Raw genomic sequence first — 22063 nt, forward strand, 5'->3', positions numbered from 1 at the left:
AAACCGACAAGCCATCCAGGTGATTCTGATCGAAGCTCAAGTTTGAGAACCACTGTGCTAAGCTCATTCCAGGGATGTAGGTGGTTATCTTTAGGATGGGAGAAGCTTAAGTCCTGCGTAACTGGGCAGCAGGGTAACATTAGCGCAGCGCCAGGCCAATTCTCCCCCTCGCCTCTACCAGCACCCTCCGCTGAGCCCAAGCTCTTGGACTTGGGTGCTTTTCCCTGGTAGCCGTGGCCAAACTCTGGTAAGTGGATTCCGACTGGGCTGGCCTGGGTGCCGGACGGGCATGCGCAGACTGGCGAGCGCAGCAGAACAGTGAGAGCAGGGAGGTAGCGGCAGAACGGACCTGCGGGCGCTGCAGGACCAACGCGGTAGGTTTGGGTGCGCGGCGGTGGGGTACCAGGGGAGGGCTGGACACGTAGGCAGAAGACAAAGCCTCACTTTGTCGCTGGCTCACAGCGGCTAGCGGGTGTCTATCGGGGTTTCCCTCGCTCGCCTGGCGGCTCAGGCGCTCTCCTGCCCATTTTGGACAGGCTGTAGCCGGCAGGTGTTACACTGTGTGTTTATGCTGTTCACACAGCCTGCGAACTGTATTATGATTGTCTGCATGAAGTTAGGTTTTTAGTTAACTTTGCTGTTTTCCTCTTTCTCTCAAACTTTGGGTGGATGGCTGCTGCTGAGGCTTTCAAATCCAGCCTGTTTCGCGTGAATTCTGTGACGGGTTTATGTGCCTTTGGACTTTTGGTGCATAGGATCAATAGGGCTGGAGTGAAATCGTATCCGCGGTTTCTGGTTTTGGTGCCTTTCCTGGAGCAGGGCGCTTCTGGGTGCGGCATTAAAAAAGTAAACTTCTAGCGAATTTCAGAGCCTAAAACGTTCTGTATTTTAGCAACATTTTTTATTTATTGATTTTAGAGACAGGAAGGGAGAGATTATTTATGCATTCATTGGTTGATTCTTGTATGTGCCACAACCTTAGCATACCCCAGGACACTCTAACCAGCTGAGCTACTTGGCCAGGGCTAGCTGTATTTTTAAGTGGAGACTCTAAAATAAGACTTTACAGCCCCACCACTTACTTTTTTACATTACTGTTATTTCAGGCCTTATTTGGTGCTATTAAAAGGAAGTGGTCTTTTGAAAAAAGAAATACTTAATCATTTTTTAAAAATGCTTTAAAAATATATTTTTTATTGATTTCAGAGAGGAAGGGAGAGGGAGAGAGAGATAGAAAAATCAATGATGAGAGAGAATCATTGATAGGCTGCCTCTTGCTCTGTCCAGGCTCAATCACTGAGCCACCTGTCTGGGCAGGAAGTGGTGTTTTAGGTGAGTAACAGTTCTCACTTTTTTTCCTTTTCGTTACTTTGTCACATTTTGTGTCTCATACAGAGATATTTTACACTGGGGCTGCGGTATTGGTTACACTCCTACAAGGCTAAGGCTGTGCTGCACAAATTTCTTGGATAACCTATCAACCATAAACAAAAATTTAGACCATGGGGTACACACACACTGAATATTATTTAGGTTAAATGTTAAATTTATGTTGGGGGGGCATATATATATAGAATTAATAAGTTTAGGAAAAAGAAATTTTTAGTTCTGGAAGAGAAACCTATGTGGAAAGGAAATACAGATACCTGCCTTTCCCTTCACCCCCCGATGAAGAATGTTTTAATGGCAGAAATAATATACAGTTGGTTTAGTTTTAGACTGTAGAGACCTTCCAGGTCAGCTAGTTCAATTGCTTCAGTTTACAAATGAGAAAACTGAGACCGATGAGGTTAAATGACTTACCGTGGCTGCTGGAGCCCCTCCTTGGCAAAGCTGGGCCTGCGACCCAGGTTTTCTGATTTTCAGGGCTCTTTTTACCATCCCCCTGCTGATAACTCTCTTCACAGTTTAGTTTGTTAAACATCTACATCTTTATACTGTGTAGTCTGGCTTAACCAGATAATTAGTTATTCCTGCTACTCAACTTGCTAGTACCTTTTAAAGTTCTTTCAAAAAGTATCCTCTAATATAAATATAAATATAAATATAAATATATATACCCTTTCACTCAAGTCCCACCTAACTATTTGCTGGTCTTGAAACTGCCCTTCTTTCCTGTCTCAGTCACATTGGGCCAGACTACCTGTTTACTTCCCTCCCTGAAGTCCTGCCCATACTGCCGGAATAGCTCAGGTGTGACCTTTTCTTAGAAGCTTCCCTTGATTACTGTGGCCAGAAAGTAGCTCTCCATGTTCTTAATCCTCTAGCATTTATTACTGTTTTCTGTGTTGCTAGAAGGCACCTCATCTTTAGATTTCTGAATTTTTGAATTTTAGCACAGTCCCAACTTCTTGACCAGTTCGTAAGCTCTTGGAGGTTAAAGTCTATGACTTAGATATCCCACCCAGCACGAAGTACAAATTTGTTTTCAGCCACTGTTTGCGAGAGGGAGGAAGTAAAGCACAAATAGTTTTTAAAGGAATTTGATGTGGATGTTGTGTAATATGGGAAGGCCACCTTAGAGCTATAGAGTTGTCAAGTCAAAACAGCGTGATGGGGTGATTCTCCTATTTTGATGGGAGATCACACATCAGTTAGGAAAGTGTTGGGGACAGAGGTTGCCCAACATAGAGGGGAGGGTTGCCCAAGGCCTGGATTTAAGCATGTCACTCCAAGTGCAGAGTGGAGAGCACAGATTTAAGAAATGGTGTAAAGGAAAAAGCATTTGGTAAAAGACTGGATGCAGAAAAGGAAAGACATCTTGAAAATTACTTTAGTTTCAGGCTTGGTATGTTGGTAATGGGGTTGTAATGTTCTTTTTAAAAGTCCCTCCAATCATGACATTCCTTTTGTTTCTTACATTTACTGGTGTGATTGTCTTATTTCCCATTCTAGATGATAAGTTCTTTGGGGGATGATCTTTAACGCCTCATAATGCCAGGCACAGTAGTTTAGTTGTTGCATGAGTAAATAAATGAAGAAATAGTGTATTTTGACAAGGAGAGGGTGGGCATTTAGGATCTTAGAGCTGTGAAGTATCACTTTATCCAAACCACTAACTAAGGTAGTTAGTGGTGTAACTGGAGCTTCTACTCAAGTTTCCTCATTACTAGCGCCATGCTTGTTTTGTTGACCCTTCCTTTTCAAGGTTGTTGACCCTAAGATGAAGTTGAAATGGCAGCAGGACACTCTAGCTTGAAATGTTTTGTGGATCTAAAGCCCTTGGAGAGCAATCTAAAGTGGGGAACTTGGTGGCCAATGGGTAGATGTCTGTCACTGGAAGAGATGAGATAAGGGGTGACTGGCCAATTCAATGTTGAGTGCACAGAGTGAGGAGGAGGCTGAGGCTGGGGTTTGGGGTATCTGCACTCGAGGGAGTTGAGGAGGAGTCTGTGTAGCTTAACTTGTCAGGACAGAAGACATAAACAGATCTACCCAAAGTCCTTGGGCTGAGAGTGTATTTGGGAGAAACATTCCACACTACCAGGAAATGGTGAGCGATAGCCATGTTGTTTATGACCCAGGAAAGTGGGGATAAGGTTGAGAGAGAGAGAGAATTGTGATCAGACTCTCTACCTGGAAGAACAAGACAGAAGGCAGTCCTTCAGAATCTCCAATCCCACTTTGGAATACTTGTGGGATTTTGCAAATCAAAACACAGCCTTTCCATTGAGCTGCACACAGCATTGAGGGAGCTGTTAGCACCTTCACAAGCAAGTTGATCACTGTCTTCAACTGCCAGTGCTGTGCTTGTCATAAAAATATTAAGAAGAGAGAGCAATTGAGGGGAGAGACAGTTTCCTGGGGGGAAGTGAAGGGTTGAGCACGTATAGCGGGATTACTTTTTTTTTTTAATTACGACTTTAGTCAAAATTGATTGGACAGCCAAATGAAAATCAGGTGGTATGTTGAGGTTAATGTCTCATACATTTAAAAATGCCCAAATATTGAAATCTAGAGTTATATACTACAATCCTATGTAAAATGACTATATTATGTAACCTTCTCAAAATAATAAAGGTAATATTAGTAATTAGTATTATAGAATGTTTTCCATTACCAGTGTACTGAACACTTTATAAGCAATATGCCATTTAGGCTTTACAAACCCTCCTGTGAAATTGGTGCAATTATTATTCCTGTTTTACAGATGAGAAAACTGAGGCTTAGATAAAAATCACATTTCTGAGGTCACACAGTTGACAAGTGGCTGAGTTGAGCTTTGATCCCAACCCTGCCTGACTTCAGGCACTGAGAGCTTAAATAACTTAATCAAATATCTTAAAATGCAAAACTTTATCGGTGGCAACCCTAACAGATGCTTAGGCATCCATTGAGAATGGTCACAGATTTTAGCTGGTGAAACTCTCAACATTCTATGAGCCAGACTTTAATCTGAGGAACAAACAACAATGATGAATCTTTCTGGTTTTTTTTGTTTTTAAAATTATTCGTAGTGGTCTTTATCTCCTTTATACTCTTGGAGCATTCCTAGAGGCAGAAACAGCACCATAAAGCTATTTCTGTTCTGCTCCCTCCTTTCAGGAGGAACTGGGGTGATAGAGGTTAGTTGATATTGATCCAGGAGATACCTCAGGGGTTGGCAGTGCGTGGGAAACCCTGCACATGAGCCTGAGGACGGCAGAGTGGCCCAGTTTGTAAGGACTTCCGCCCCTGGGGTGGTGGAATCCACTGCTGGAAGCCTTGGAATATCTGTGAGTCTTGACCCTTCCCCTCATCTCAGGCCTGTGAACTGGTTAGAATCCCCAGGGAGAATCCAGACCTGAGCACCTTCTCCTGGGAGCCTAGAGATCAGGGAGCTCTGAAGTCAGTGTGGACTTGTTGCAGTTGGAAGTGTGTGTAGATACCTCAGGTAAGGCTCCTGTTCAGACACAAGTAATTTAGAGACAGGACTATCAGGCCCCAAATTTGACCAGTGAAATTAGCTGTGAGAAAATGCTAACCTCCCCCTCCCCACATGAACCTAATTAATCTCTTTTGAGAGTTTCAAAATGGAATCCAGCTGAAAGCATTCTTCCCCTCCCTGTGCTAGGTGAGCCTTCTTTCCATTACCTGCTTCTACTTCATCTTCTCGTGGGTAGGACCTGTGTTCAGATGTGAAAGGAAAGTACGCCTGCTTCTGACCTCTACCCATTACTCGTCTCGACATCCCAAAACTCATCACATCACCCAGCTCTTTCCCTGAACAAAGGTGTGAATCAACATTTTATTTGGGATCATGATAAAATCAGGGAGAAGGAGAAAGAGGCCTTTGTGCTCCATATAGGTTGATCAGTTATAAAATGGTTATACAATTTGATTGCTGGAAATTTTGCTGACATATAAATCACTTGAGATTTGAGGCTGTGTTAACTTTAATCATCTTATTTCTTTTCAGTACTGCTGTGTCTGAAAGTTCCTGTTTGCCTTTTTTTTGGTGAGAAACACATACCATGGCTTCTGTAAAAACAAGTTGCTTTTTAGTAATACTCTGCACACAGAAAGGGTGGGAATTAGAATGGTGATTAAAAGAGTTTTTCTTTTATTTAAACACTTGTTTCATGAGAAAGTATTTTATTTTCTAGTACACTTACAGATAACTTGCTCATAAAGCCCAGTTGTGAAGGGGACTTTAGACTTTATAATAAACTAAATTTGTATGGCTTACTCTTTTGAGCAGCCCAGATCTATAAAACTATAAGAATATTGGGATAACTGACTGCATACAGATATGCTGCACAGAGGAAACATGAGAAACTGTCTTTGCTGATAGTAAGATAGATGAATGTCTTACTAAGGTGGAAGAAGTTTGTGGGGGGCTTCTTTGTGATAAAAAGTAAAAGGTTTGGGGGATGGTTTACCATAGAGACTCAAAATATTAGAGGAAATTAGATTTACTTTATTATTGAGAAACTCAATAAATTAAATTGTTTAAAGGTCCAGTCCCAGGAAATAACACATCTTTTATTAAAAAATGACAAAAGCTTCTTCAATTTGTTGGAGAACCAAGAAACACGAGAGCTTACCAGTGCTGTCAAATAGAATTTGGATTGAATTTGAGTTTAAAACATTGGCAATTATGTATAGGAAGATTAGTCCTGTTAATTACACCTTGGGCCAAGGTCTTCTTGTCTAAACCTTCTCCTCAACAATGAATTCCCATGTGGCACCCTCTGGACTGATGAATATATGAGGAAACCTATCCCCATGGATCACAATTGTAAAATCCAAAGTAATGCATGACAATCTAAAACTGGTGTTGATCAAGCAATTTGAATGCCTTAGAAAGTTCCAGCTTTATTCACATATTGTTTCCAAAGCTGGTGCTCAGACTCTAGGTTAAATTGTTGAAGTAAAAGAGAAGCAGGTTCAGAACTGACTCATTCACAGTGAATGATCAAAGGCACAAACAAGTAGACTTTGTCTCATTTCACTTTATCATCTTAAAGATATCTTTTATGGCTATATTGGTTTCTTTCTTTCTTTTGGCCCTCAATAATATATACTCACTGTGTACTTTTATAGAAAAAAATCAATGCAAACTAGAATTTTGAGGTTTGATAAATGAATCTCTACTTATGGCTTTAATTAATGCCATTCATCAATAATTTGGCAGAAAGACAGTATCAAGTTAGTACATAATTGAACCTTTAGCTAGATATGAAGTTAGTACTTATAATCTTTGAGAACAAACCAACAATTCTCAAAGGCTCCTGTGTTTTTTTCGCCTCAACAGCCTGTCAGCATTCTGTTATTGTGAAGTCTCTCTTTCTTTTCTCTCACCTCAGCTTTCTGTTCACTGGGACACTCTTTTGGTCCAGGGGAATGTTTCTAAGAGTGGCCCAGTTCTTAAAGAGTTTAAGAATATTGCCATGGCCGGGTGGCTCAGTTAGTTGGAGCATTATCCTGTACACCAAAAAGTTACAGCTTTGATCCCCAGGAGGCAATTGAATGATGTTTCTCTCTCTCACATTGATGTTTCTCTCTCCCCCTCCCCCTTTCCCTCTCTCTAAAATAATTTTAGGAAAAAGCCATATCCTCAGGTAAGGATTTTTAAAAAAGTATTATTATCAGGTCAGTGAGGTGTCAACTGTGAAACTCAGTTCACAAAAACCCAATGATGTTTTTTAGAAAAAGTTGTCATGCTAATGAATTAATTTTGGAAAAATAATGGTAATAGCAATTTGCTTGATCCCTTTTTTTAAATCCCAAAACAGGCCACATAAAGCAGGATCACCATCAGTGGAAAGAAGTAACCTAAGAATCTTTGAATGTTTAGTGGTCAACCAAAGTGAGCTGCTTCCGATAATTTACAGTTCAAAGATCTGAGGTCATTTGGCCTATGATCAGGGCTGTGGATGGAAAGTCAAAGCCTGTGATTCTGTTTCTGACCCCACGAGAAGGGAGGCCTTCTCTTTAACTGCAGGTTTGATGATTAAACAAGACATTGGATGTGAAAGCAATTAGTAAACTGTAAGATAAGGAAGTAAGGTATTTAATATAGTTATAATAAATGTCTGACTTTGCTGTCTTTCACTGATAAGTGGCCAAGACTTTGAGAATGACTTGCCTGTTTGAGGTTACTTGGCTTGGAAGTGGTAGAGATAGGACTCACATTTGTGTCTTTTAATTTGACAGAATGTCAGAGCTCAGCATTGGGACCACAGTGAAGGCCTCCTAGACAGATCTAGGGTCCCTATCCTCATGGAACTTCAGTGTAGCCCCAAATCTAGTGCTCTTCCAATTAATCTACATTTTTGCTTTTACTGACCAGAGGGAATAATTGCTTGAAATTTATATTTGGTTTTTATAAAATCCTATATGTGTTTTCTGACTGTGGAACTTTTTAAGTTACATCTCTGTTGCTATAGGTGCCTCCAATGATTGCTCCCTAAACTTCAGATTCACTTGACAGGATATTTATTAATTTCCACTGTGGAGAGAGGGGTTGGATGCCTCTCAGCATCCTTTTTGTTAATCAGAGGCTTGTTCCAGAAGAGTATTTTCTCTCTTCTACACAAAATCAAAGGGATGTGACTGAGTAAAGGGAACTGGGCTGGGGGCAGGGCTATAAGTGAGACATAGTCCTTGCACCCATGGGTCTCAGTCAGATGGAGAACACAGGGATAGCCTGTGACATGAGTGGGCACCAGGTGGAAGCATGGAATGAAGCTTTGGGGGAGCATAAATGGAGAGTAGTTAATTCTGTTCAGTGGGTTGAGGAAGGTGTTAGGACTTTTGAGCTGAGCCTTGAAAGGAAAGTACAAGTTCAATATAGAGACTAGAGTAAGAGCATTCCATGGGGGAAGAGACATCATGAACAAAATCAGGGAGACAGGGAAGAGCTGGCCCCTTCAGGAGATTGCCGGTACTTTAATGTGTTCTAAAACCCGAGCATGATAAGAATCACCTGGAGATGTTGTTAAAGAACAGATTGCTGGGCTCCAACTCCAGGATTTCTCATTCTTTAGGTCTGGGGTGAGGCCAGAGAATTTCATCTTAGCCTGTTCCCAGGTGATGCTGAGGTTGTTGATCTGGGGACCACCTGGCTAGAGTATAGGGGACAGATGGTCTAGAAAAAAATTGTTTTCTTGAAACTTTACTGTCACAAAATTGATGGTTCAAGGTGGTTATTGTGGTTATTGTTTTGTTTGTTTAATGAGTATAATTTACCAAGTGGTTGCTGCCTTGTGCCACTTTTTGCAGTCTGGAAGTTTCTTATCTGGTTCTGTCTACTCCACCACCCCCCGCCCCCCTCCACACACACACACCCTTTCTGGCTAGTTTTCCCAAGAAACCAGCCCTTTTCTTTTTCATGTTTTAAAATAACTGCTGTTTAGCCAGTGTGACCATTCCACTCATGGAAAGCTGAGTAGCCAACATCAGTTGGATGATGTTAGGGGGTGACCTAAACCAATTATGAATGACTGGTGTACTCAAGAAGTATGTGTTTGGTTTTTATTTTGTTAATTTGTGCATAATGTTAAACTTTTTCAACAAGTATGTTTGGAATGGCTAGAACTTACACAATTGCATAAAGTTCCTTCCCTGCCCTCAAAAAACATAATAGTCTTGTAGGAAGGTTAAATATGTATGAATTCATGGTTCCAGTACAGGGCAGCTGGTGCTGAAAGCAGTAAGAATGATAGAAACCAACTGTGCTAGGAGGGAAGGTGGGGAAGGGTGGGTGGGTGTGAAAGAGATCAACCAAAGAACTTGTATGCATATATGTATAACCCATGGACACAGACAATAGGTTGGTGAAGGCATGGGATGGAGGACAGGGGTGGGGAGGGCTAGAAGAGGTCAATGGGGGGATAAAGGGGCATGTAATACTTTCAACAGTAAAAGTTTATTTTTAAGTAAAAAATAAAAGGAGTTATTGAGAACAAAAAAGGAGAAAGAAACCAACTGTGACAGAACTGAGAAGGAAGGTTCACTTTCCAGTGGAACCATTATGGCAGAGTTGAGGACATGATGATTTATGCTGTCTTCTGATGTTCTATGCCAGCGATTTTCAACCTTTCCATCTCATGGTACACATAAACTAATTACTAATATTCTGCCACACACCAAAAAGCATATTACATTTTTTTGCCTATCTGACAAAAAAATAGGTATAATTTTGATTCATTCACACTGGACGGCTATTGTGTTGGCTGTTGTCATATTTTTATTTGACAGTCGCAGTGGTTCTCAACCTTCCTAATGCCGCGACCCTTTAATACAATTCCTCATGTTGTGGTGACCCCCAACCATAAAATTATTTTCATTGCTACTTCATAACTGTAATTTTGCTACTGTTATGAATTGTAATGTAAATATCTGATATGCAGGATGTATTTTCAGGGGTCGTGACTCACAGGTTGAGAACGCTGGCTAAGGGAAAAGAGGTCAGTGCCCCTGACAGTAAATAGTCAGGTATTGCATGTTTTAAAAATTCTGCGGTACATTGAATGAAAACTGTTTTATGCATCTTTGTAAGCCCTCTGAAATGAGGGAGCATATGTCTATATGAAGAAAATAATAGGGGAGGGAGCATTTGAATTTGGCATTGAAGGACAGGCAGATGCTCACCAGGTAGAGAGTGGTCAATTGGGGGAGGCCTAGGAAGGGGCATTCCAGACAAGGGGCAACTGAACCTCAGAACAGAGGTACAGCAGGGAAGTGTACATGCAGCCATTGGTGAGGACTCTGGCTGGGAAGTACAGGGAGATAAGACTGGAAAAGGAAGATTGTGGGACATTTTGAAGATGAGGGTGGGGAATTTGGACTTATTCTGTAGGCAATGCTGAGTTGCAGGCTTATCTTGCCTTACCCTAATTGCCAGCTTCCTCTCACCCCCAAAACACACCCCATTTCTCTCAGTGTACTGGTCTAACAATACTTCTCTCTGGTTCTCATTTTATTATGCAAATTTTAAGACTTGCAAAAATTAATCCGTCATTAAAGGCTCCTTTGTCTTTCAAAATTATGTAAAATATGGAAGAATAACCAATTCCAAATTCTGAGAGACAAATTATAAAAGTGAGACAAAAAATAAATGATTATAGTATTTGTTCTGGCTTGTTCTGTGAAGCTGGGGATTTCAGAAGTTAAAGCTAAGGATACAAACATGGTGTACCAAGCAGGTCCTCTCAAGCTGACTTCCAGTGCGGGGAGACTCCAAAGGTAAGGGTGAATAGCACTGTGGTCTCTAGAATCATTTTATAAATTCAAAACTATCTACTGGTTTAGTACTAGAAGAACTTGTCTGGGGATCAGAGAGCACTAAGGTCTCTTCTGTTCTTCTTTTGAGGGGATGTCCACAGATGGGAAGGATATTTGTGTCTCATTGGAGATTTTGAGAATCTTCCATGTGTGACTCCTAAAAAATATCCTGTGCAGAACAGAGAACCAAGAAATCAACCTGACTTATTATGCTCCATTATTATTTGACAAAGGAGGCAAGAGCATACATTGGAGTAAGGAGAGTCTCTTCAATAAATGGCATTGGGAAAATTGGACAGGTACATGCAAAAAGATGAAACTAGATACACAAGAATAAACTCAAAATGGATAAAAGACTTAAATGTAAGTCATGAAAATATAAAAATCCTAGAAGAAACCATAGGCAGCAAAATCTCAGACATTTCTCACAGCAATATGTTTGTGGATACATCTCCTAGGGCAGTGGTCGGCAAACTCATTAGTCAACAGAGCCAAATATCAACAGTACAACGATTGAAATTTCTTTTGAGAGCCAAATTTTTTAAACTTAAACTATGTAGGTAGGTACATTGTTATTAACTTAATTAGGGTACTCCTAAGGCTTAGGAAGAGCCACACTCAAGGGGTCAAAGAGCCGCATGTGGCTCGCGAGACAGTTTGCCGACCATGGTCCTAGGGCAGGGGTGGGCAAACTTTTTGACTCGAGGGCCACAATGGGTTCTTAAACTGGACCGGAGGGCCGGAACAAAAGCATGGATGGAGTGTTTGTGTGAACTAATATAAATTCAAAGTAAACATCATTACATAAAAGGGTACGGTCTTTTTTTTTTTTAGTTTTATTCATTTCAAACGGGCCGTAGTTTGCCCACGGCTGTCCTAGGGCAAGGGAAGCAAAGGAGAAAATAAACAAATGGCACTACACCAAATTAAAAGCTTCTGCACAGCAAAATAAACCACCAACAAAATGAAAATGGAGCCCACTGTATGGGAGGACATATTTGCCAATGATACATCTCATAAGGGGTTAATTTTCCCAAAATATAAAGAACTCATGCAACTTAAGAAAAGGTGGACAAACAATCCAATTAAAAAATGGGCAAAGGACATATGTAGATACTTCTCCAAAGAGGACATACAGGTGGCCAAGAGACATATGAAAACATGCTCAAAGTCACTAATCATTAGAGAGATGCAAATTAAAACCATACTGAGATATCACCTCACACCTGTCAGAATGGCTACCATCAAGAAACAACAAATGCTGGCAACGATGTGGAAAAAAAGGTACTCTGAAGGTGGGAATGTAGACTGGTGCAGCCACTATGGAAAACAGTATGGAGTTTCCTCAAAAAATTAAATATGGAACTGCCATTTGACCCAGTGATCCCACTTCTAAGAATATATACTAAGAATACCAAAACACCAATTTGAAAGAATATATGCATCCTTATGTTCATAGAAGGGCTATTTACAATAGCTAATATCTGGAAGTAGCCCAACTGCCCATCAGTAAATGAGTGGATAAAACAGCTGTGGTACACTTACACAGTGGAATAATATGCAGCTGTAAAAATGAAGGAACTCTCACCCTTTGAGACAGCAGGGATGGATCTGGAGAGTATTATGCTAAGTGAAATAAGCCAGTCAGAGAAAGAGAAGTATCACATGATCTCACTTATATGTGGAATCTAATGAACAAAACTGACTAACAAAATAGACCCAGAGACATAGAAGTATGGAACAGACTGACAAATCTCAGAGGGAAGGGAGTTGGAGGTGGGAGGAGATTAACCAAATAACTTATATGCATATATGTGTAGCCCATGGACACAGACAATAAATAGTTTAGTGAAGGCCTGGAGAGGGGGTGGGAGCACGGTAGAGAGGTCAATGGGGGAGGGGGGGAAGGGGGACATCTGTAATACTTTCAACAATAAATATAAATTTCTTAAAAAAGTATCCTGTGCTGAGAACTATGTTGTGGTGGGAAAAGCAAAAATGGTGAATTCTTAAGTAGAAGTTGTCACCCTGGTGCTGCCACTTGCTAGCTGACTGATGGAAGCAGTAGCTTAGTGAGTGAGTGGGACAGAGCTGACTGACTCACTCCCTTTCCCCAAGATCCATAGCGGAGAGGTCCAATGGGTGGGAGAACCTCAGGTCATTCACCCTATCTGATCCTTGGAGGTGGTTGGTTGTTCTGTTTTGTGTGGATTAAATAGGATAAAATGTGTAAGTACCATGCACATTTTGGATAAAAATCTTCTAATACTAAAATTTATTCTGTTGTAAGATTTTTGTCCATATCTGTGCCCACGTAGGGCAGGATCATGTCTTTTCCACTTTGAATCCCCTTTGCCTGGTGCATGGTTGCTGAAGGAATGGAAGATAAAAAGGAATGAATGAATGTATGGAACTATGCCAATCCCCTCCTCACCCACATACCTAATACTTTCTAGCTTTTACTTGCTTATAGAGATTTAAGATCATTATATTTAGACTATTAACCTCTTTCTGTGTTTTACTGACAGTAAATCTTGAAAGATACTCCAGCCTTATCCAAGAGACTGTTGCATAGCTTGAATTCAAAGTATAAGGATCTTTGTACATTCATATGCATTCTAAACTATTCCAGAAATAAATTTAAAAATGTATATAATGTTTTAGATATAAATCCTTGTATGTAAAACTGATTTCACCTTTAAAATAAACTGAGTTTCTGTTTCTCTTAAAGTATTTTTTATTAAGAGAAATCAGAGTAAAAGTAGGAGAGTAACATAGCAATGTGTATGAATACACTGTTTGGCTAGAAGCTTGAATATATGTTTTTTTCAGCAGTATAATGAAACAAAAACCAGAAGTTATTTTATTCTACCTTAGTTTTAGTTTCTTTAATGTTAACAGTAATTTAGTTCTTGATTACTTAAATTAGACTTGATTAGTTCATCTCTTTCATTTTGAACAAAGTAGTTTGGTTTTTAAAATTTTATTTCCTGCTTATATGCATCTGGAATATGTAGGATGAAAAAGATTAAGCTTTGGGTATAGGAAGATGGCTGCCGATGGGAAGGCAGACTGCAAGATAGTGTGTGAGTGAGAGAACGAAAGGAGAGGGTACGGAGAGTGTAAATTTGTGGGTGAGCAATAGCTATACTCCAGGGGACTGTTGGAGACTGCCGGATCAGGCTCCCCTAACCAGGCAGCCTCCACTGCTGCTGAAATCTCTCCCGGCTCTGCCATGGAGACAGCGCCAACTTGAAGGGGAGAGTGGCTGTTATCGGAAGCATATACATCCAGGGGTCCGGGAACCATGGCATCCAGGGACCGGCTATGAACCCAGGAACACTGGATCTCAAGCAGTGCGAATACATGGACTCGGAATGCCGGAAGCCGGTCCATCCTTGCTGTTTGACACAGTCGCTGCAGGGAAGAAACATCTGCACAGCATATGTTTCAAGGGACCTGGTGTATATGACATACTGTTCTTAATATGTTTGCTCACCTTCTTGGCGCTATGTGTTTTAACCAAGGTCACCTCTCCGAGAAAGGTTGTTTCCCCAGGTAGGGATTTTTCCCTGAAGTTAGGGAGGGAATAAAACCCCTTAATTAAATGCCAGGCAGGTAGTTAATCACTTTAACTACGAACAATCACCCTTAAGCTACATAATCTTTACTCCCTGGAATGGAGATAATAAACGCCCTAACCTTTGGAATAGAAATTGATAGGATTAAAATCAACTGGTATAAATACAGATGTAACAAGACAATAAAACACAGAACTTGGCTGGAGATCCTGGCTAGAGATCCTGGCTAGGCTGCTGATCACCTGAATGCTGTCTCTGTGTCATTCCTTCTTCGCCAACTCCGTCCACAACTTTGGGGACCCCTGGACCTGCTGGGGCAGGACCCCAACATGGGAAGAGCCCTGCTCCTCCTCACAGAAAGGTCAGATTTCGCCTAGGGAAAGGTGATGTCTGCAATCCAGGTTGGAGAGAGGAATGCGCGTGCGGAAGTCTATGCCTCACAAAGTCCACGGTCATTGGGGCCAGCATGATCCGTGAGTGTGGAAGGGGATCCGCAGGGCTGCTGGCAGAAGGGAACTCTAAAAATCAGCCCATAGCTGGACTGGGCACAAAAAGGCAGCCTTGGATTTTACCAGTATGCCGGCTGCTTAGTGCCAGAGGAAAAAGGACGTGCAGGAGAGATGTTTGGAGAATTGCGCGCAGAGCTGGATGTAAAAGTTGCGAGCTCCCACACTTACTCTGGCTCTTTTGTTTTCTCTTTAAATCCTTGCTTTTGATTACTAAACCCAATACATAGGATCACCCAACTAGGGACACTCACAGAGACTGCAGGGGAAAGTTGTTTTTGTGGAACCTGGGGATCAGAGCGGGAGTAACGATCAGGGAACCAGCTCTGGGGCAGTCGATTCTCCCAAACCAGTATTAAGTGCGACAGGGAAAACAAAACCTAAATACTGGCTAGAGAGAATTTATAGCCCTGAGGTCAATCCAGAAACACTGCCACCCAGGGGCTGATCACAAATTGACTCTTCTGTAAACACAAATAAAGGCGGTCTCGGAAACAAAGAAATAGTGCCTGCTTTAAAATCAGGACTGTGGTTTACAACACAGAGGAGCAATATATCCCAGGGAACTTCAATACTGTCCTGACTACCTGACAGGAAAAAGGCATGCCAAACAGAAGAGTAGAGAAAATGAATGACCTTCACTACTGCATATTTTTATTTTTTCACCTTTTACTTAAGAAACTATTTTTTTCTTTTTTCCCTCACTTGATTTTACCATTTTAATTATTATATTTTTATTTTTAATTAGTATTATTACTACTACTATTGTAACCTTTTTAAAAAAAGTGTCATTTTATTTTCTCTTTATTTTATTTTGGGATTAATGTTCTACATTCTATTTTCATTTTTCCTTTAGCATCATTTTACTCTATCTCAACTTTACCTATATGCCAACACTCCTTCCCTCACTTTTCCCCTTTTGTTGTCCTGTTACTCTATTCCTGCATTAGATTTTCCCTATTCCTTCTTTTTGCCACCTGTTAAAAATTCATCCTACTTATAAATCTAATTTCCAATCCCCTGCTCCAAGTCCATACACACTTCTCTCTTCGCCTTCTTCACTATCAAATTTTTTTCTCTCTTCCTTTATTTTTGTTTTTTTTCTGTTGTTATTTTTTGTTTTGTTTGTTTTTTTGTACTATTTTTTTGTTTTTTTTTGTTTTTGTTTTGCTTTGCTTTCTCTCTGTCCTATTGTTCTGGTTTGCTTGATTGTTGATTAGATTGTTTTGGGGTTTTTTTTTATTGTTTGTGGGATTCTTTCCATTTTTTTGTTTTGTTTTTGTCTTTATTTTTTGCTTTTGTTTTTCCTCTTCTCACTTGTTATTAGTTGTTATTTGTAGTTTGCATTCATCTCTGGGTGTTTGTTGTTTGCATTTTTTGGGATTAGTTGTTCTACTGGAGTTTTCTCCCCATATAAATAGTTCCCCCCTTTCTTTTTTACTCTCTTTCTTGTCTCACTTACTTTTTTTCCTTTTCTCAATATCATTTTTGCACTTTTTTTTTCTTTTCTTATCCCCTAATTCTCTTTTCTCGGGTGGTCACCTTTATTTGGGGTTATTAGTATTGTGAATACATTTGTGTTCAGTGCCTTGTGTGTTGTGCCTTGTTGTGTTGTATTTTATGCCTTTAAGTCAATGCAAGAGAGACAGAGCTACATAACCAGACACCTGGAGAAGAGAGATCATGGGGAGACAAAGAAAAAGCCCACAAATGAAAGAAAAGGAGGCATCACCAGAAAAGGAAGTAAACAAAAAGGAGGCAAGCAATATGTCAGAGAAAGAATTCAGAGAAATGGTCATAAGGTGGCTGAAAAGAATGGAAGACAAATTGAACAATATGTGTAAGAACCAAGAGGAAATGAAGAATCAAGAAGAAATGAAAATGACATGGCTGCTATAAATAACTCAGTAGAAAGTGTAAACAGTAGACTAGAAGAAGCAGAGGACCGCATCAGTGAGCTAGAAGACAAGGTAGGAAAAAAAAAAAACCCAAGCAGAGCAGCATCTAGAAAAAAAATTTAAAGAACAGGAGGAGAGCCTAAGAGAACTTTGGGACAACATGAAACGAAACAACATCCACATAATAGGGGTGCCAGAAGGAGAGGAAACTGAGCAAGGAATAGAAAACCTGTTTGAAGAAATAATGACAGAAAACTTCCCTGATATAGGGAAGAAAAAACTCACACAAATCCAACAAGCTCACAGAGTCCCAAACAAAATGAACCCCAAAAGACTGATGCCAAGGCACATTATAATTACATTGGCAAACACCAATGACAAAGTAAGAATCTTAAAAGCGGCCAGTGAGAGACAGAAAGTTACCTACAAAGGATCCCCCATCAGACGAGCAACTGATTTCTCAACAGAAACACATCAGGCAAGAAGGGAATGAACTGAAATATACAAAGTCATGCAAAGGAAGTATCTGAATCCAAGAATACTATATCCAGCAAGGCTATCAATCAAAATTGAGGGTGAAATCAGGAGCTTCACAGATAAAAAAGGACTAAGTGAGTTTATTACCACCAAACCAGCAATGCAAGAAATGCTAAAGGGTCTGCTGTAAAAAGAAGAAATAGGAAACGAAGAAGGAACACAGGCGTAAAGAATAAAAATGGTGACAAACATGTACCTATCAAAAATAACTTTAAATGTTAATGGATTAAATGCCCCAATCAAAAGACATAGGCTAGCTGAGTGGATAAGAAAACATGACCCATATATCTGTTGTCTACAGGAAACCCACCTCAGAAAAAAGACTCACACAGACTGACGGTGAAGGGATGGAAAAAGATTTTTCAGGCAAATGGAAATGAAAAAAAAGCTGGGGTAGCAATACTTATATCGGACAAATTAGATCTCAAATTTAAGGACATAACAAGAGATAAGGAAGGCCACTTCATAATACTAAAGGGATCAATCCAACAAGAAAATATAACTCTGGTAAACATATACAAACCCAATTCAGGGGCACCCAAATACATAAAAAAACTTTTGGAGGATATCAAGGGAGAGATTGATAGCAATACAGTTATAGTAGGGGACTTTAATACCCCTCTATCACCATTGGACAAATCCTCTAAACAAAAAATCAGCAAAGAAACATCAATCCTAAATGATGCACTAGATCAAATGGAATTAATTGACATCTTCAGAACATTTTACCCCAAAGCCACAGAATATACATTCTTCTCAAGTGCACATGGGTCATTTTCAAAGATTGACCATATATTGGTTCACAGGTAAAGTATCTTCAAATTCAAGAAGATAGAAATCATATCAAGCATCTTCTCAGATCACAATGGCATAAAATTGGAAATCAACTACAATAAAAACAATCCAAAAAAGTCAAACACCTGGAGGCTAAATAGCATACTATTAAACAATAACTGGGTTACCAGAGAGATCAAAGAAGAAATAAAAAGCATCATGTCAACAAACAGCAATGAAAACACAACAATCCAAAATCTATGGGTCATAGTGAAAGCAGTCTTGAGAGGGAAGTTCATAGCTCTACAGGCCTGCCTCAAAAAAACAACAAACAATGGTAATAAATTATCTAAACCTACAACTCAAAGAGTTAGAAAGAGAGCAACAAGAAAAGCCCACCATAAGCAGAAGGAAGGAAATAATAAAGATCAGAGGGGAGATAAACAACATAGAGACCAAAAAAAAAAAAAAAAAAAACAATGCAAAAGATCAACAAAACCAAGAGCTAGTTCTTTGAAAGGATAAACAAGATTGATGAACCTCTAGCCAGGCTCACCAAGAAGCAAAGAGAGAGGACCCAAATAAACAAAATCAGAAATGAGAGAGGTGAAATAACAACCGATCCCACAGAAATACAAACGATTATGAAAAAATACTATGAACAACTCTATTACAACAAAATGGACAACCTAGATGAAATGGACATATTCTTAGAAATATACAAGCTCCCAAAACTCAACCAAGAAGAGTCAAAAAACCTGAATAGGTCAATAACTACCGAAGAAATTGAAACAGCAATAAAAAATATTCCAGCAAACAAAAGCCCTGGTCTGGATGGCTTTACAGGGGAGTTCTACCAAGCATTCAAAGAAGAGCTAAAACCTATCCTCCTCAGACTATTCCAAAAAATTCAAGAGGAAGGCACACTTCTAAGCTCTTTCTATGAATCCAGCATTACCCTAATCCCAAAACCAGATAAAGACACCACAAAGAAAGAGAACTACAGGCCAATATCCATGATGAACATAGATGCTAAAATCCTCAACAAAATCTTAGCAAATCGGATTCAGCAATACATTGGAAAGATCATACACCATGACCAAGTGGGATTTATTCCAGGGATGCAAGGATGGTTCAATATCTGCAAATCCACAAATGTGATACATCACATAAACAAATTGAGAGACAAAAATCATAATCATATCAATTGATGCAGAAAAAGCATTTGACAAAATCCAACATCCTTTCTTGATAAATCTCTTAGCAAAGTGGGAACAGAAGGATCATATCTCAACATAATAAAAGCCCTAAATGACAAACCTACAGCCTACATCATACTCAATGGGCAGAAACTAAACTCATTTCCCCTAAGAAGAGGAACAAGACAAGGATGCCCACTTTCACCACTCCTGTTTAACATAGTACTAGAAGTACTAGCCATAGCGATCAGACAAGAAGAAAAAATAAAAAACATCCAAATTGGAAAAGAAGAAGTAAGACTGTCTATATTTGCAGATGACATGATACTATGCATACAAAACCCCAAAGACTCCATCAAAAAACTACTAGACCTAATAAATGAATTTGGCAATGTAGCAAGATAGAAAATTAACAATCAGAAATCTATGGCCTTTTTATACACCAATACTGAACTCACAGAATGAGAAATGAAAAAAACAATCCCATTTACCATTGCACCAAAAAATTAAGATACCTAGAATAAACTTAACCAAGGACGTAAAAGACCTGTACTCAGAAAATTATAGGACATTGAAAAAAGAGATAGAGGAAGACATAAACAAATGGAAGAACATACCATGTTCAGGGATTGGTGGAATCAACCTCATTAAAATGTTGATACTACATAAAGCAATCTATAGTTTCAATGCAATACCTATTAAAATACCAATGGCATATTTCAAAGATCTAGAACAAACTCTCCAAAAATTCACCTGGAATAAAAAAAGACCCCGAATAGCCACAGCAATCCAGAGAAAGAAGAACAAAGTTGGAGGGATCACAATACCAGACATCAAAATATATTACCAAGCTCGGTTCTCAAAACTGCCTGGTACTGGCACAATAACAGACATATAGACCGATGGAACAGAATAGAGGACCCAGAAATTGACCCAAGCCATTATACTCAATTAATATTTGAAAAAGGAGGCAAGAGCATACAATGGAGCCAAAATAGCATCTTTAATAAATGGTGCTGGGAAATTTGGTCAGATACATGCAAAAAAATGAAACTAGATCACCAACTGACACCATACACAAAACAAACTCAAAATGGCTAAAGGACTTAAATGTAAGACGGGAAACCATAAAAATCCTACAAGACTCCATAGGCAGCAAAATTGCAGACATTTGTCGTAGCAATATCTTTACAGACACAGATCCTAGGGCAAGAGAGACTAAGGAGAAAATAAAGAAAAGGGATTACATCAAAATAAAAAGTTTCTGCACAGCAAAAGAAACCATCAACAGAACAACAAGAAAGCCCACTGCATGGGAGAACATATTTGCCAATGTTATCTCTGATAATTGTTTAATGTCCAACATTTACAGGGAACTCATACAACTCAACAAAAGGAAAATAAACAATCCAATCAAAAAATGGGCAAAGGACTTAAATAGAATCTTTTCCAAAGAGGACACTCAGAAAGCGAAGAGATGCATGAAAACATGCTCAAAGTCACTAATCATCCGAGAGATGCAAATCAAAACGACAATGAGGTATCACCTCACACCTATCAGAATGGCTATCATCAACAAATCAACAAATGACAAGTGCTGGAGAGGATGCAGAGAAAAAGGATCCCTCCTTCACTGCTGGTGGGAATGCAGACTGGTGCAGTCATTGTGGAAAACAGTATGGCGTTTCCTCAAAATTTAAAAATTTAACTGCCATTTGACCCAGTAATACCACTTCTAGGAATATATCCCAAGAAAACAGAAACACCAATCAGAAAGGATATATGCACCCCTATGTTCATAGCAGCACAATTTACAATAGCCAAGATTTGGAAACAGCCTAAATGCCTATCAACAGATGAGTGTATTAGAAAACCATGGTACATCTACACAATGGAATACTATGCTGCTATAAAAAAGAAGGAATTCTTACCATTTGCAGCAGCATGGATGGAACTAGAGAGCATTATGCTAAGTGAAATAAGCCAGGAAGTGAAAGAAAAACACCACATGATCTCACTCATTTATGGATAATAAAGAACATTATAACCTGATGAACAAAAAGATAGATACAGAGGCAGAGAAGCATGGAACAGACTGTCAAATTACAGTGGGAAGGCTGGGGAGTGTTGGGTGGGGGAGGTAAGAGATCAACCGAAGGACTTGTATGCATGCATATAAGCATAACCAATGGACACAAGACACTGGGGGCGGGGGGGGGGGGTGGGGTGGTGAGGGCATGTGCCGGGAAGTAGGGGAGGCCAGTGGAAGGTCAATGGGGGTGGTGGTGAAGGAGACATATATATTACTATCTGTAATACTTTAAACAATAATCTAAAATTAAAAAATAAATTAGCTAATAGTAAAAAAAATTAAGCTTTCTAATTTTTTTTTAAAATATGTATATTTTATTGATTTTTTACAGAGAGGAAGGGAGAGGGATAGAGAGTTAGAAACATCGATGAGAGAGAAACATTGATCAGCTGTGTCCTGCACACCTGCTACTGGGGATGTGCCTGCAACCAAGGTACATGCTCTTGACTGGAATCAAACCTGGGACCTTTCAGTCTGCAGGCCAACACTCTATCCACTGAGCCAAACCGGTTAGGGCCAGCTTTGTAAATTTTTAATGACGGATTCTACTTATGTGTATTGTGCTATGGGACATTAAATCTTTGTTGACATATTTTTGCAAGGTAAGTATTACGTTTTCTCATAGCACTAGAATAGAAAATACTAGGAGAACTGAAAACATTGTAATTTTCTAGTAATTCAGAGGAAATGATTAAATTCTGAGGTAGTGTACTGAAAGGGTACACAATGATACACATTTTTGCAAATTAATTTATTAAATATCGGT

At 39.6% G+C, this 22063-nt stretch overlaps 1 protein-coding gene across 1 annotated transcript in view; it reads left to right on the forward strand.

Annotated features, from left to right (window-relative positions):
• The first annotated feature begins 302 nt into the window (after window positions 1-302).
• The window catches only part of PLS1 (plastin 1), a 151512-nt gene continuing 129751 nt past the window's right edge, over window positions 303-22063 (forward strand). Inside the window, exon 1 of the mRNA XM_023751456.1 lies at window positions 303-374. The gene's annotated coding sequence lies outside the window, so the exon portion shown is untranslated. The remainder of the gene's footprint in view (window positions 375-22063) is intronic.

This window comes from Myotis lucifugus, unplaced genomic scaffold (assembly GCF_000147115.1).
Source record: "Myotis lucifugus unplaced genomic scaffold, Myoluc2.0 scaffold_21, whole genome shotgun sequence".
Lineage (NCBI taxonomy): Eukaryota > Metazoa > Chordata > Mammalia > Chiroptera > Vespertilionidae > Myotis > Myotis lucifugus.